We start from the raw sequence: 8,886 nt of genomic DNA on the forward strand, positions 1-8,886 counted from the left end.
TTTCTCATACACATTGTAATTTGTTAGTATACATCAGGAATATTTTTTATACACGTTTAACACTTATCTATATATTATTAACATTGTTTTCAAATTTATGTTTTGATGTCTATTTTCTCAACACATGTAAAAAAATCATACATATAAAACATTTTTATACATGTTTTACATTTTTCAAATACATTATTGATTTTTTAATACACATTAACACATTTTTTAATGATACAAAAAAATTGAAACTATGCGACATTTTTTACATTTTAGGAACATTTTCGTCAAAATGTCAACAATATAAAACATGACATTTCTAAAAATATAATGCACATTTTTTAGAATTATGGAACATATGATTTTGCAATGTATGCAATTTTCAGAAATTTCGAGCTTTTTGAAATGCATGAACATTTTTAAATAGTGCAACATTTTTTTAATGCTATCACCATTTAAAAAATGCAATAATAAAAAAATACGCTGTGTTGACATTTTCAAATTGGCGGATTTTTAATATGAGTTGTGAAACATTTAGAGATAAAAAATGAAATGTGAGCAAAAGAAAAAAACACAAACATTGAACCAACCTTCATGATGCTAATTAGGCCGGTCCAAGTGGGCACTCGCTACAGGCGAGTGGTTGCGTGGTCTTGCAAGGTGATATATAGCCATGCCTCTGACTCACTCTCACTCGCTCCTCTAAAAAATACTCATTCCTACTCACGACATTTGTTTATGTCATCTCTAGAATTAATTTAGGGTTGACATTGGGTGGTATAGCCCGAGTTTTCGCATTAGATGTTGAGAGAAAGGTTTTGTGCCCTAGGCCTAAAATGGGTGTCTCGTGATCTTGATGGACCGGAGGTGTCGACACGCAAAGTAGTGTTGAATGGCACTAACGATGTATACATTATAAAAATATAACGATTTTAGAGTTATGGAGGTTCATCACTATGTGAGGTATGGGACATGAGCGACGGTGATCTCAAAAAGTTGGTGTTATGGTGTTCAACATGGGATAACCCAAGAGGCCGACGAGGCATGATGGCGACTTCTCGAGACCCTCTCTCAAGGACCCGTCCGCCGATCACTATCTGCTCTAATGTGCATCTCGGATTTCAGGCCGACACGCACCTTGAGGGCTGCTGGCGACACATCTCGTCAGCAAACAAATTGCACCAATCGGAAATAAAATCCGCAAAGAATTAGCCCGCGGCCGAGGTAGTGCACCACCTCGGATGCAGTCCGGCATAAAGCTCGGATATAAATGGTTGGCTCCTTAGAGGGCATTTCCAGCATTAAGCTCGGCTAAACTCCTTTGACATTTTCGAGCCAAGGTGATCTATGACACCTCGGATACATGAGTCCGGTGTTGGAGCTCGGATATAGTCCGACGTTGGGTCTCGGATGCAGTCCAGCGTTGGAACTCGAACGCAGGAGGATACCACCGCACGGGAACGATTTCAAACCCGAGGTGTGGCGTAAAAAATACAAGGCGTTGATAAAGGCCGAGAACTTAAAGGTCTCCTCGGATGCCTGGTGTGTGCACTCTTCAGATTCAGCTCGGCGATCCACAATCAAAGATGGGAAAGATTTGTTGAACCAGTTTTCAAGACCGACGTCCAAAGATGAAGAATAGTTCGGAAGAACCGAGGAGCATCCCCAACTTGAAGACCAATTCAGGGGGCTACTGACGGTGTCTTGGACTAGGGGGTACTCACCACATCGTCTCCCGACCAGCTGGATCGGGCCAAAGACCCCCATGGCGGCTCATTCATGGGCCACTTCGGGCAGCCCATGCCGCATACAAGGAGGTTTCCACAAGACTTGGCGCACAAGACAAAGACTCTCCTAAATCCTAGGCCTCTGGTGCATTATATAAACCGAGGCCAGGCTAGTCAATTGGAGGGGTCATATTCATTCGAATAATCTCGTGGTAAATACATGTACCCTATACTACACCCATATCAATACAATCAAAAGCAGGATGTAGGGTATTATCTCTTCGAGAGAGCCCGAACCGGGGTACGCTCCAAGACGCCTAGCTTAGGACCCCTACTACGAGATATACCGGATTTGACACTGACAGTTCTCCTATTGGTTCGATAACCTTGGTCTCATCGCTGAGGGAAATACCTACCGTTGTTGTGCTGCATCATCCCTTCCTCCTTGGTGAAATACCGCCGTAGTTCAAGCAAACATCACCCCTCACCGACCAGCGAGCCTACGAAGGAATTACTCACTCTCGGTGGGGAGCATCATGGAATTGGTGATGAAGGAGGGTTGGTCATGATGAAGACCGAAGATTCCCCTCTCCGAAGCCCCGAACGGACTCCAGATCTACCCTCCCGATGAAGAACAAGAGGTGGCGGCGGCTCCGTACCGCGAAACGTGATGAAACTTCATCTCCTATTTTTTTTCTTCGAAAATAGGTATTTATGGTGTTGGAATTAGGGTCAGGGGGCCACAAGGGCCCCACAACCCACCAGGGCGCGCCTGGAGCGGGTGGCGCGCCCTGGTGTATCGTGGCCAGCCAGGGCACCCTCTCCGATGGTTCCGAGTTCCAATATATTTTGATATTGTGAAATAACTATCCAAAAAGTTTTGTCCAAATCCAAGAACTTCTATTTCCGTACAAAAAACAACACCATGGTAGTTCCACTGAAAACATCATGAGCCCAGGTTTATTTCATCCAAATCATGCAAATTAGAGTCCAAAACAAGAGCAAAAGCATTAGGGAAAGTAGATACGACGAAGACGTATCAATGTGATGTTCGGTCTCCCGCATGGTGTCCTCCGTATGACTTGAAGTGAGACTTCCGTAGGATTTGTTCCTGTTCATGCTCAGGTATACAATGTCTAATAACACCATCTACTCCTTCTTTATAAAGGTGTGGGTCATCCCAAAAATAATGTCTTAAATCATAGAAAACTTTTTCTTTTGCTGGTATGTAAAACTAGATTATAAATTTAGCTATGATATAATTAGCATAGTCTGCATATCATGGGGTACTACGAGAAGCATTTGTGACAGCTAATTGTTCGTCAGGAAAACTATCATCAATAGGTAGTGGGTCACCAAGAATATTTTCTAACCTAGACAAATTGTCTGCTACAGGGTTCTCAGCTCCCTTCCTATCAATAATATGTAAATCAAATTCTTGTAGCAAGAGAACCCACCTAATGAGTCTAGGTTTAGCATCTTTCTTTTCCATAAGGTATCTAATAGCAGCATGATCAGTGTGAACAATTACTTTGGAATCAAAAATGTAAGATCTAAATTTATCACAAGCAAACACAATTGCTAGAAATTCCTTTTCAGCAGTAACATAATTTCTTTGAGCATTGTCTAGAGTTTTACTAGCATACTGGGTAACATTTAATTTCTTATCAACTCTTTGTCCTAGAACAATACCAACAACATAATCACTAGCATCGCACATAATTTCAAAGGGTAGATCCCAATTAGGTAGTTGAAAAATAGGTGCAGAGATTAAGGCTTTCTTAAGTATTTCAAAGGCTTCGAAACAATCATCATAAAAAATAAATGGAACATCTTTTTGCAAAAGATTACTCAGAGGCCTAGAAATTTTAGAGAAGTCTTTAATAAATCTCCTATAGAAACCAGCATGACCAAGGAAGCTTCTTATACATTTGATATCTTTAGGACACGACATTTTTTCAATGCCATCTACTTTAGCCTTATCAACTTTAATACCTCTCTCGAAAATTTTATGCCCCAAGACAATACCTTCATTAACCATAAAGTGACACTTCTCCCAATCCAACACTCACGTCTCTGCAAAACTCAATCAAGGTTGCTTAAGCAATCATCAAAAGAAGTTCCATAAATGAAAAAATCATCCATGAAAACCTCGACAATCTTTTCACAAAAGTCAGAGAATATAGCAGTCATACATCTTTGAAAGGTAGCAGTGCATTACATAAACCAAAAGGCATATGTCTATAAGCAAAAGTGCCAAAAGGGCATGTAAAAGTAGTTTTTCTTGATCCTCTTGTGACACATGTATTTGGGAAAAATCAGAGTATCCATCTAGAAAGCAGAAATGTGTATGTTTTGATAGTCTTTCTAGCATTTGATCAAAGAAAGGTAGAAGATAATGATCTTTCCTAGTAGCTTTGTTTAATTTTCTAAAATCAATTACCATTCTATAACATGTGACAATTCTTTGTGGAATCAATTCATTCTTGTCATAGGAACAACAGTAATGCCTCCTTTCTTAGGGACACAATGAACATGACTTATCCATCTACTATCAGTTATCGGATAAATTATATCTGCTTCTAGAAGCTTTAATATTTCATTTCTTACCACTTCTTTCATCTTTGGATTTAACCGTCGCTGGTGACCAACAACTGGTTTAGCATCATGTTCCATATTAATTTTATGCTGACATAGAGTGGGGTTAATGCCCTTAAGATCATCAAGAGTATATTCAATAGCAGCATGATGCTTCTTTAGAGTTTTGAATAATATCTTTTCTTCATGCTTTGAAACGTTAGCACTAATAATAATAGGATATATCTTCTTTTCATCAACATAAGTATATTTCAGAGTATCAGCTAATTGTTTAAGATCGAACACATGATCACTCTTGGGTGGTAGAGGATCTCCAAGAGTCCCAACAGGCAAATTGTGTTTCAAAAAAGGCATTTGTTTAAAGAATATCTCATCTATTTTGTTTCTTTCATTCATGAACATGTAATTTTCATGTTCTAGCAAATATTGCTCTAAAGGATCAGTAGGAGGCATGGCAATAGAAGCAAGACCAATAATCTCATATTTACTAGGTGACTCTTTATCACGAGGTTATCAACGAAATTTGGAGAAATTAAAATCATGACGCACGTCACCGAAGCTTACACTAACAGTTTCTTTCACACGGTCTATCTTAGCATTAACCATGTTCAAGAAAGATCTACCAAATATAATGGGACAAAAATCATCTTGTGGGGAACCAAGAACGAGAAAATTAGTAGGATATTTTATTTTCCCACACAAGACTTCAACATCTCTAACAATCCCAAGTGGTGTATGTTGGGGAATGTAGTAATTTCAAAAATTTCCTACGCACACGCAAGATCATGGTGATGCATAGCAACGAGAGGGGAGAGTGTCGTCCACGCACCCTCGTAGACCATAAGCGGAAGCGTTATGACAACATAGTTGATGTAGTCGTACGTATTCACGATCGACCGATCCTAGTACCGAACGTACGGCACCTCCGCGATCTGCACACGTTCAGCTTGGTGACGTCCCACGGGCTCACGATCCAGTAGAGCTTCGAGGAAGAGTTCCGCCAGCACGACGGCGTGATGACGGTGATGATGAAGCTACCGACGCAGGGCTTCGCCTAAGCACCGCAACAATATGACCGAGGTGGATTATGGTGGAGGGGGGCACCGCACCCGGCTAAGAGATCAATGATCAACTTGTGTGTCTATTGTGCCTTTGGGGTGTCCCCTGCCCATGTATATAAAGAAGGGAGGAGGAGGAGGCCGGCTGATACGTCCATTTTGCATCATGCTTTTATATCAATATTTATTGCATTATGGGTTGTTATTACACATTATATCTCAATACTTATGGCTATTCTCTCTTATTTTACAAGGTTTACCATGAAAAGGGGGAATGCCGGCAGATGGAATTCTTGCTGGAAAAGGAGCAAATATTGGAAACCTATTCTGCGCAGCTCCAAAAATCCTGAAACTCCACAGAAGTTATTTTTGGAATTAATAAGAATTATTGAGCGAAGAAAACACCAGAGGGGGCCCACATCCTAGCCAGGAGGGTGGGGGGCGCGCCCCTGTCTCCTAGGCCCCCTGGTGGCCCTTCGGTGCCCATCTTCTGCTATATGAAGGCTTTTACCCTAAAAAAATAAATCATAAGCAAGCTTACGGGACGAAACTCCGCCGCCACGAGGCGGAACCTTGGCGGAACCAATCTAGGGCTCCGGTGGAGCTGTTCTGCCGGGGAAACTTCCCTCCGGGAGGGGGAAATCATCACCAACGATCCTCTCATCGGGAGGGGGTCAATATCCATCAACATCTTCACCAGCACCATCTCCTCTCAAAACCCTAGTTCATCTCTTGTATCCAATCTTGTATCAAAACCACAAATTGGTACCTGTGGGTTGCTAGTAGTGTTGATTACTCCTTGTAGTTGATGCTAATTGGTTTACTTGGTGGAAGATCATATGTTCAGATCCTTAATGCATATTAATACCCCTCTGATTATGAACATGAATATGCTTTGTGAGTAGTTACGTTTGTTCCTGAGGACATGGGTGAAGTCTTGCTATTAGTAGTCATGTGAATTTGGTATTCATTCGATATTTTGATGAGATGTATGTTATCTCTCCTCTAGTGGTGTTATGTGAACGTCGACTACATGACACTTCACCATTATTTGGGCCTAGAGGAAGGCATTGGGAAGTAATAAGTAGATGATGGGTTGCTAGAGTGACAGAAGCTTAAACCCTAGTTTATGCGTTGCTTCATAAGGGGCTGATTTGGATCCACTAGTTTCATGCTATGGTTAGGTTTACCTTAATACTTCTTTTGTAGTTGCGGATGCTTGCAATGGGGGTTAATCATAAGTGGGATGCTTGTCCAAGTAAGGGCAGTACCAAAGCACCGGTCCACCCACATATCAAATTATCAAAGTACCGAACATGAATCATATGAGCGTGATGAAAATTACCTTGACGATAATTCCCATGTGTCCTCGGGAGCGCTTTTCTCATTATAAGAAATTGTCCAGGCTTGTCCTTTGCTACAAAAAGGATTGGGACACCTTGCTGCACTTTATTTACTTTCATTTCTTACCCATTACAAATTATCTTATCACAAAACTATCTGTTACCTACAATTTCAGTGCTTGCAGAGAATACCTTACTGAAAACCGCTTGTCATTTCCTTCTGCTCCTTGTTGGGTTCGACACTCTTTCTTATTGTGTCACACCCTAGCTAGTCATGCATTAGAGTGTTGCATCATGTTTACTCTTTCATCAGAAACTTGAAATGGGGATCTGTGAAACCCTCAGAATCATTTTGAAAATGACCCAAATAAAAATTTCTCCAAAAGGGTCCAAGAAAATGCTCATGTTGCTCTCTGAAAATATTGGACAGAGATAAAAATCAAACCAATATATTTAAGAGCTCATAGGTATTTATTTTGGGCATTTGGAATTAATGCATAAATATTTGCATTGGAAATATATTAATTATATATATAAATATATGTCCAAATATTATGCCAATTATAAAGGAGCTCTGGAATAATATATCTAGCTCCTGCAAAAAATTGGCATAAGTTAAATAAATGATTTAATATATTATTTAAATCAAAACAAATGTCAGAAATTAGAAAACAGAAAAATAAATAACAGGAGGAGCTTACCTGGGCTCCTCCCTGTGCGGCCCAGCCAGCTGGCCGGCCCAGCAAGCCAGCCCAGCCCACCACCGCCGTCGTCCTCCTGGCGCCAGTCGGCCAGGCGTGTGGCCGGCGCGCGCGCACGGCCGGAGCGCCACGCCACCAGCTCGTCTGCCTGCCTCCCCCGCCAGCGCGACGCCGCGACGCTTCTTCTCGGTGCCGCCCCGATCCCCTGGCCTTATCCCCCCTCTCTCCCGTGCTGCTCCCTCTCTCTCTCTCATGGCCGAACACCACCATCGCCGCCGTTCGCCATAGCAGCCGTCACCGGCCACCCCTCGCTCCCCCGATTAGCTCAGGAGCTCCGCCTCGACCCCCTCTTCCTCCCCACCGCTCCACGGGTCTCCGGAAGCCCTGCATCGCCGCCTACGTCGCCGTTCCCCTCCTCGGCCACCGGAGGTCATCGCCGTCGATTCGCTGCACTCCGGCCGCCCCCGAGCCCGCTAACCATCCCTGCAGCACCGCGGTGAGCTCCGCCACCGTTTCCCCCTCTTTTCCCCCTCGTTCCCTCACCGTAGCCTCCTCCCCACCACGGCCGAACCTCCGCCGCCGCCGAGCTCACCGTCGACGCAGCTCCGGTGACCATTTGGTCACCCCGGCGAGTCCAACAAGTTCGTAAGGCCCCGTAGAGCATCCCTAGCGCCTCGCTTAGCTCGCCTTCGAGCTCCAACCCCGTTTTCGCGCACGACCGAACTCCGGCGGCCGCAGCCGAGCTCGCCGCCGTCGACTCCGGCCACCCCAGGCCCAGCCACGGCCACCGTCCGACGCGCCATCGAGCTAGCTATCCAACGCACCTAGCCGCACGCCGTTTGGAGCACCACAGAGGAAACCCGAGGCCCCTGTACGCCGCGGACCTCGCCGGCGACTAACCGCCGGCGGGTTTGACTTGTCTGACCTGGGGTTTGACCCCCCCAGGGTCACTGACGCGTGGGCCCCATCGGCCAGGTGATCAGTTAGTGCTAATTACCGTTAGTCAACCCCCCCTGACACTGACAGTGGGCCCCAGCGCCACTAATCCCTAATTAGGATTAATTTAATCCTGTTAAACCCCCCTGTCACTGACGTGTGGCCCCCACACGTCAGGTTTGACCCCAGACAGCCGCAGTTGACCACTGACGTCATGCTGACGTCATGCTGGCGCAATAATTATATTTCTGGATTTAAATTAAATCAGGAAATTCCAGAATATTATTTAAACTTCAAAAATTCATAACTTTTATTCTGTAACTCCAAATTGGACAAATTATATATGAAAAATGATCAGAAAAATCCAATCTATCCATCTGTACTATTTTCATGCATGATCAAACAAGTTAAATTGATGTTTTAAGCAGAACAAGGAAAAGCACTTTAAAAGGCCATGTTTGAGTTTGAAATTTGAATCTTTGATTCAAATTTGTTCAAACCCTTCTGGTTTTAGTTGCATTAGCCCAACACACTC

Source organism: Triticum dicoccoides, chromosome 7B (assembly GCF_002162155.2).
Source record: "Triticum dicoccoides isolate Atlit2015 ecotype Zavitan chromosome 7B, WEW_v2.0, whole genome shotgun sequence".
NCBI classification, from domain to species: Eukaryota; Viridiplantae; Streptophyta; class Magnoliopsida; order Poales; family Poaceae; genus Triticum; species Triticum dicoccoides.